Genomic DNA, 8,416 nt, shown 5'->3' on the forward strand with positions numbered 1-8,416 from the left:
GAAAACATGCGAAGAAGGGTCTGTATAATCTTATATCCCTGAAGTACTTATCCAAAGAAGACTTGAAGCTAATGATACTCTGTGCGCTAACTACTGACGGTGGGAGTCTATTCCAGTGATCGACGACTCTGTTATTGAAAAAACTTTTGCGCACCAATGTGTTACATCGGTTTCCCTTTAACTTCATACCGTTGCTGCGTGTTCTTGTGTTGGTGTCTCTCTGAAATAGACTATCTGGGTTAATGTTGTCGAATCCATTAAGGATTTTGAACACTTCAATTAAGTCCCCTCTTATCCTTCGATTTTTAAGGGAAAACATATCTAAACGCTTTAAACGCTCGTCATATGGCAAGTTTCGGAGCGCTGGAATTTGTTTGGTTGCTCGTCGCTGTATCCTTTCTAGCAAAACTTGATCTTTGATAAAGTTCGCTGATCAGAACTGAACGGCGTATTCTAGGTGTGGTCTTACAAATGCTAAATATAATCTCTTCATAAGTTCGGGTGATTTATCATCAAAGTTTCTTGAGATTAATCCCAACATCATATTGGCTTTTTTACTCGCCGCAGAACATTGATCACTCATTTTAAGAGTGTTACTGATAATGACACCAAGATCCTTTTCTTGTTTTACTTCGCTGAGCTCATGTCCTTGAATCTGATATTTATAGTTAGGATTTTTTTCACCTATGTGCATTACTTTACATTTATCTACGTTAAAACTCATTTGCCATTTTTCGCTCCAGTCGGCAAGTCTTATTAAGTCTGATTGAATGTTCTCGCAACTTTGACTGTTCATTACCGTACCTCCTAATTTGGTGTCGTCGGCGAATTTGGCTACTTTTGACAGGATATCAGTTTCTAAGTCGTTCACGTAAATCATGAATAGTGTTGGCCCCAGGACCGAGCCTTGGGGCACGCCACTGGTGACGGGTTGCCAATCCGATGCTTCACCATTAAGAACTACACGTTGTTCTCTGTCGGTGAGCCAGTCATGAATCCACGCACATAGATGGTCGTTAATACCGTGGGAACGCAGTTTAGAAATAAGCCTAACGTGAGGAACTTTATCAAACGCTTTCTGAAAATCTTGGTAAATTACGTCATATGGGCTTCGGGCGTCCCAACATGTATAAACATCGTTGAAAAAGGTTAATAGGTTGGTAAGGCAAGACCGATTACTACGAAATCCATGCTGACTATCAGTTATCAAATCATTTGTTTCAAGGAAAGTGATCATTTTATTCCTGATTATTTTTTCGAATAGTTTAATTAGGACAGACGTAAGGCTGATGGGACGATAATTACTGGCTTGTTTTTTGTCTCCTTTTTTAAAGATCGGGGTAATATTGGCCTTTTTCCACTCGAGAGGCACACTGGCCTGTGCTAATGACTTGTTGAATATTAATGTTATGGGTAATTCTAGTTGTTGACTACGTTCTTTCAACACGCGAGGAGATAAATTATCGGGGCCCGGAGATTTATTTGGATCTATTTTCTGCAGGTACGCACGCACTTCGCTGATATCAATGTCGGTCAATGCAAGCTTATGTCCTTCAGGGTCTTGAAAATTTTCTTCGGGGCTGGAATCGATGTCATGTTCTCTTTTGTAAATACGCTACTAAAGGTTGAATTTAGGACCGACGCCATGCCTTTATCATCACTAATCGTACTGCCACTTAATAGTAGTGGGCCGATATTATTTTTAACAGTTTTTTTGTTTCTTATGTAACTGAAAAGTAACCTTGGATTTTTCTTGACATCAAGTGATATTTTCATCTCATATTCGCGTTTCTGTTTTCTGATTTTCCTTTCGCACTCTCTCTTGACATTGATGTAATTAGTATGATCCTGTGAATTATGTGTCAGCTTATATTGCTTATACAGTTTTCTTTTTTCGACGATGATTTTTTGTAGGTAATTATTCGTCCACAACGGTTTTTGATTATCAGTCCTTCGTGGCTTGAGTGGAATGAACTTATTTACGCTCGCTGTGATTTGTGCAGTAAAACGATAATACATTTCTTGAACGCTGACGTTGTTGAGCAAATGATTCCAATTTACTGAAGCCAGTTCTCTTTTTAGGTCCGTAAAATTTGCTTTACTATAATTAGGTATTAAGAGTGAGTTTGTTCGTGCTTTTGTTTCAATATTTAAAGCACATCTTATTATGTTGTGGTCACTGCTTGCAAATGGCTCGCCTACCTCACAGGCAGTTATGAGATGGCTATCGGTCGTGAAGATTAAATCAAGAATATTATTTCCGCGTGTCGTCATGGCAACAGTTTGATTAAGAAATGAATTTTGTGCAAAGTCAATTAATCTCTCTCCTCTGTCGCCAGAAAGTGTATTCCAGTAAACGGAGGTGTTATTGAAGTCACCGCAAAGTATTGCATTTTTATCTCTGATAACTCTATTTATCTCTGCGTAGAGATTTCCATCAATGTCTTCATTTGATTTATGAGGTCGGTAAATTACGCCCAGAACATACTTTTCATCATTGATCGTTGCTTCTACATACAATGAATCATAAGCCTCAAGCCTCTGTTTCGGCAATGCTTAGCTGAATGACTTCTTAATTATTTTTCGCGTATATTATTACACCTCCGCCTTTTTTGTGTAGACGACACTTAGCAAACGCATTGCAACCATTAATAGCTACTTCACCTGAATGATGTTTATGCGCATATTCCGCCATGTTTCCGTGATCAAAACGAAGTCATGTTTTTCAGTAATTGCATGTATTATCAAGTGGCCACGCTTCTGAATGACGCTACGGCCATTTACATAAAAGATGTTTAATTTATTCGCCGAGTGCGCCATCTATCAACTGTCGTTTCACAGGAATAGATCATAAACAGTTTTGATTCGTAAAGCCATTATTTTAAAACATTCGATCAGTTTTCCTCGGAGGCGACATTCAGAGAGAGAGAGAGAGAGAGAGAGAAACATGTTAAGGGTGGAAAGCCTCCCGTCGTAGGATTTGTTGGGCAAGGAAGGGATCATTTTTGTTGCATGGCGGGGAGACCAAAACTGTACCGCATATTCCAAGTGGGGTCTGACTAAACTATTGTAGAGTGGAAGTTCCATATCTTTAGTTTTTAATAGTTTCTTTTAATGAAGCCCAGCATTCTGTTCGCCTTAGATGCATTGCTGTGAGAATTTGAGGTTTGACGCGATTTTGACACTCAGGACCTTGACGCATCGACTCTCCTCAATTACCCCTGCCTCACCAACCGCCTGCGTGGATGTTGACCTCACTGCTACCTCAGTACCCCTCACCTGACCCCTGACCTGACATCCGGCGCAGTACTGTACACCTGCGGCCTGACCTCACTATCAAGGTGTGGTTTCCTCCCGTCTAAGCCGGAAGTCACCTAACCTCGCTGCCTCACCTGTCTTAGATCTTTCGAAATTTTCTCATCTAAAACTCTGCCTAGACATTTAGATGAAGGCCATCGTTAGCAAACAGGCTTCTGTCATGCATAAAATGATTGTATAAGGAAGAGAAGGAAGGTTGGGAGGGAAGGGGAGAAGGGAGAGGAGGATGAAGGAAAGGAAGAGGAGGAAGGGTGGGAGGGAAAGGAAGAAGGGAGAGGAGGATGAAGGAAAGGAAGAGGAGGGGGAGGAAAGATTGTGTAAGGAAGAGAAGGGAAGGAAAGAAGGAAGGAAGGAAGGAAGGGTAGGAAGAAGGGAGAAGATGAAGGAAGGAAGAGAGGAGGAGGAGGAGGAGGAGGAGGAGGAGGAAAGATTGTAAGGAAGAGAAGGGAAGGAAAGGAGGAGAGAATGAATGAAGGAAGGAAGAAGGAGGAGGAAGAAAGATTGTGTAAGGAAGAGAAGGGAAGAGAGAGAGAGAGAGAGAGAGAGAGAGAGAGAGAGAGAGAGAGAGAGAGAGAGAGAGAGAGAGAGAGAGAGAGAGAGAGAAATAACTGCGTACCTATTTACCCTCCTACTCCTCCTCTTCCTCCTCCTCCTCCTCCTCCTCCTCCTCCTCCTCTTCCTCCTCCTTGTCAATATTCAGGTTATTAAATCAAGGTAACACCTGAATTCTTCCTCGCTTACCTTGAAGAAGAGGAGGAGGAGGAGGAGGAGGAGGAGGGAGCGATCGTGAGGAAGGAAGGGTAGAGGAGGAGGAGGAGGAGGAGGAGGAGGACCGGTCGTGAGGAAGGATTGACAGAGGAGGAGGAGGAGGAGGAGGACCGGTCGTGAGAAAGAATTGACAGAGGAGGAGGAGGAGGAGGAAGAGGAGGAGAAGTGATTGTGTAAGGAAGGAAAGAGAAGGGAAGGAAAGAAGGAAAGAAGGAAGGGAAGGAAGGAAGGAAGGAAGGAAGGAAGGAAAGGAAGGAAGGAAGGAAGGAAGGAAGGAAGAAAAGAAAGAAGGAAGGAAGGAAAGAAGGAAGGAAGGAAGAAGGAAGGAAGGAAGGAAGGAAGGAAGGAAGGAAAGAAGAAAGAAAGAAAGAAAGGAGGAAGGAAGGAAGGAAGGAAGGAATAGGAAGGAACAGGAAAGAAAGAAAATGTCATCGATCATAAACAGTTTTGATTTGTCTACATTCGTAAAGCCATTATTTTAAAACATTCGATCAGTTATCCTCGGAGGCGACGTTCAGAGAGAGAGAGAGAGAGAGAGAGAGAGAGAGAGAGAGAGAGAGAGAGAACATGTTAAGGGTGGAAAGCCTCCCGTCGTAGGATTTGTTGCGCAAGGAAGGGATCATTTTTGTTGCATGGCGGGGAGACCAAAACTGTACCGCATATTCCAAGTGGGGTCTGACTAAACTATTGTAGAGTGGAAGTTCCATATCTTTAGTTTTTAATAGTTTCTTTTAATGAAGCCCAGCATTCTGTTCGCCTTAGATGCATTGCTGTGAGAATTTGAGGTTTGACGCGATTTTGACACCCAAGCCCTTGACGCATCGAACGATTTTGAGTCTGACGCCGCGCATTTCGTAATCAAACTTCTTATTTCTTGTTCCTACGTGAAAAACCACTTGTCTACTTTAAAGGGCATCTCCCATCTACCCGACCAAGCTGAAATTCTACGCGAATCTTGGAGGCTTTGTCTACGTCAGTGAGAATCGAGTTATATGCGAATTATATACATAGCTTAGAAACTACAGATTCAAAGGAAGGATAAAGAGCTTGGGGGGAGGGTGCGCCGGGGCTCGAAATTGGACCAGCGGATTCGTAGGTAGGCGCGCTAACCACTGGGCCACGGAGAGTCAGGTGTGGTATATGCTAATTAAGGTCCTTGGCAAGATAGGTAACAGGTGAAGCTATAGACTCGTTAAAACTATAGACAAAAAAAGATTATATAAGATTGGATTCTATATAAGGGAAGAGGAGGAGGAGGAGGAGGAGGAGGAGTTATGTAAGGAAAGAGGAGAGAGGAGAAGGAGGAGGAGGAGGAAGAAGAGGAAGAGAAGGAGGAGGAGGAGGAAGATAAATTACGTAAGAAAGGAGGAGTGGAGAGGAAAAGGAAGAGAGAGAGAGGAAGAAGAAGAAGAAGATTAAAAATGAGGAGGAAGAGGAGGAGGAGGAGGAGGAGGAAGAAGAAGAGGTTATGTAATGAAAGGGATGGAGAGGATGATAAAGAAGAGGAAGAAGATGAAGAGAAGGAGGAAGAGGAGGAAGAAGAAGAAGAAGAGGAGGAGGAAGAAGAGGAGGAGGAGGAGGAGGAGAAGAAGAGGAGGAGGAGGAGGAGGAGGAGGTTATATAAGGAAGAAATGATGAAAAATTAAGGAAAGAAATTATACGAAAAAAGGAGGAGGAGGAGGAGGAGGAAGAAGAAGAAGAAGAGGAAGAAGAGGAGGAGGAGGAGGAGAAGAAGAAAAGGAGGAAGAAGAAGAGGAGGAGGAGGAGAAGAAGAAGAAGAAGAGGAGGAGGACGAGGAGGAAGAAGAAGAAGAAGAAGAAGAGGAGGAAGAAGAGGAGGAGGAGAAGGAAGAAGAAGAGGAGGAGGAGGAGGAGGAGGAATAAAAGAAGAAAAATAAAGAAAAAAAATTATACACTGAAATTCTGACGTCACTACTACTACTACTACTACTACTACTACTACTACTACTACTACTACTACTACTACTACTATGCACAGTATCCCTTGACAACAACAACAACAAAACAGTCATTATAAACTAAAATTAAAACTTAAAACATAATAAAACAAGCCAAACAGAATTAACCAGAGGGAAGAAATAGATAAATAGGAGGATAATGTTTAATAATGCACGCTATCCCTTGACCTAACAATAACAAAACAGAAATTAATTAACGGAATAAAAAATAACTTAAAACACAAACAAGACAAACAAAAACAATAAAACAATACACAAAAACAAAACAAAAACAATAAAGAGGAAAAACAAGAACAATGAAAACGACAAAACAAACATAAGAAACACAAACAAAACAAACACAAAAACAAACACAAATCACCAAAAACACTTAAAAACAACCACGAAAAAACAAAAACAAACCAAAATCTCATAAGCTCGTAGTCCCTTGTGTATCCCTTGACCCCTCTGTGACATCAAGATCAAGCTCAAGGATAAGAGAGAGAGAGCGAGAAGGAAGGAAGAACACGCAGCACATTTGACCTCATTTCCACCTCTTCCCTTGACCTCCGGGGTGCGCTGGTGAGTGTGATGGGCAGTAAGGACCTAAGGGGAGCTTTGACCACGGGGGAGAGGCGGGGGGAGGGGAGAAAAGGGTGGTAAATGGGGTGAGATTGGAGCCGGGAGGGAGGGAGGGAATGGCTGGGTTCGGACATGTGTACTCGACCACCACAACCACGACCTGATCACGTACTGGACTCGTATTGGACTCGTAATGACCAGCAGCTGTGTGTGTGTGTGTGTGTGTGTGTTTCCGCTTCCTCGTTTGTTCGGGGCTTCGTGGTGCAGTGGTTAGCATGCTCGCCTCGCAACCAAGAGACCCCGGGTTCGATTCCCAGGCGGAGTGGAACAATTTGGGCAGGTTTTCCGATGCCCTACGCCCCTGTCCACCCCCCAGCAGTGAATGGGTACCAGGTATTAATCGGGGGTTGTGTCCCGTCTCCTGGGGTCTGTTCCCTTCTCCTATAATTCCTTCCCCTTCTGTCTCTCTCCGGCATATGACCACAGATGTTGCGCCCACTAAACAAAACTTTCCTGTCTCCTGGGGTCTGTTCCCTTCTCCTATAATTCCTTCCCCTTCTGTCTCTCTCCGGCATATGACCACAGATGTTGCGCCCACTAAACAAAACTTTACAACTTTTTCCTGTCTCCTGGGGTCTGTTCCCTTCTCCTATAATTCCTTCCCCTTCTGTCTCTCTCCGGCATATGACCACAGATGTTGCGCCCACTAAACAAAACTTTACAACTTTGTCCTGTCTCCTGGGGTCTGTTCCCTTCTCCTATAATTCCTTCCCCTTCTGTCTCTCTCTGGCATATGACCACAGATGTTGCGCCCACTAAACAAAACTTTACAACTTTTCCTGTCTCCTGGGGTCTGTTCCTTCTTCTATAATTCCTTCCCTTCTGTCTCTCTCAGCATATGACCACAGATGTTGCGCCCACTAAACCAAACTTTCCTGTCTCCTGGGGTCTGTTCCTTCTCCTATAATTCCTTCCCTTCTGTCTCTCTCCGCATATGACCACAGATGTTGCCGACTAAACAAAACTTTCCTGTCTCCTGGGGTCTGTTCCTTCTCCTATAATTCCTTCCCTTCTGTCTCTCTCCGGCATATGACCACAGATGTTCTTGACTAAACAAAACTTTCCTGTCTCCTGGGGTCTGTTCCCTTCTCCTATAATTCCTTCCCCTTCTGTCTCTCTCCGGCATATGACCACAGATGTTGCGCCGACTAAACAAAACTTTCCTGTCTCCTGGGGTCTGTTCCCTTCTCCTATAATTCCTTCCCCTTCTGTCTCTCTCTGGCATATAACCACAGATGTTGCGCCGACTAAACAAAACTTTCCTGTCTCCTGGGGTCTGTTCCCTTTTCCTATAATTCCTTCCCCTTCTGTCTCTCTCTGGCATATGACCACAGATGTTGCGCCCACTAAACAAAACTTTCCTCCCATTTCTGTTCTGGCAGCTGTAATTTGCCGAGTGCGATGGAGCAGCATCAGGCCTAAGCTCAGCGAGTGTAGGAGCCTTAGCATCTGTAACACAAACACCAAAATTGTTGAATGCAAGACACCCGTTCGACCACACAGAATATTGTGACACCGTCTGGGACCCTGTGTAGACCACTCAGCCTCTTGCAGCCCCCCTGTGTTCTTAAGTTTTTAATAACAAGCTGCTGCATGGACCCAGGAAGGTTGAGTTTTCCCAATTCTTCCAGCTGTCACCAAAAGACACCATTCTCACAAGGGTACCCAGTCTTAAGTTCTTTGATGCAAGGGTTGTGACTAAGTGGAACAGCTTGCCTGAAGGAGTTACTT

The sequence above is a fragment of the Eriocheir sinensis genome, unplaced genomic scaffold, assembly GCF_024679095.1.
Source record: "Eriocheir sinensis breed Jianghai 21 unplaced genomic scaffold, ASM2467909v1 Scaffold1776, whole genome shotgun sequence".
NCBI lineage: Eukaryota > Metazoa > Arthropoda > Malacostraca > Decapoda > Varunidae > Eriocheir > Eriocheir sinensis.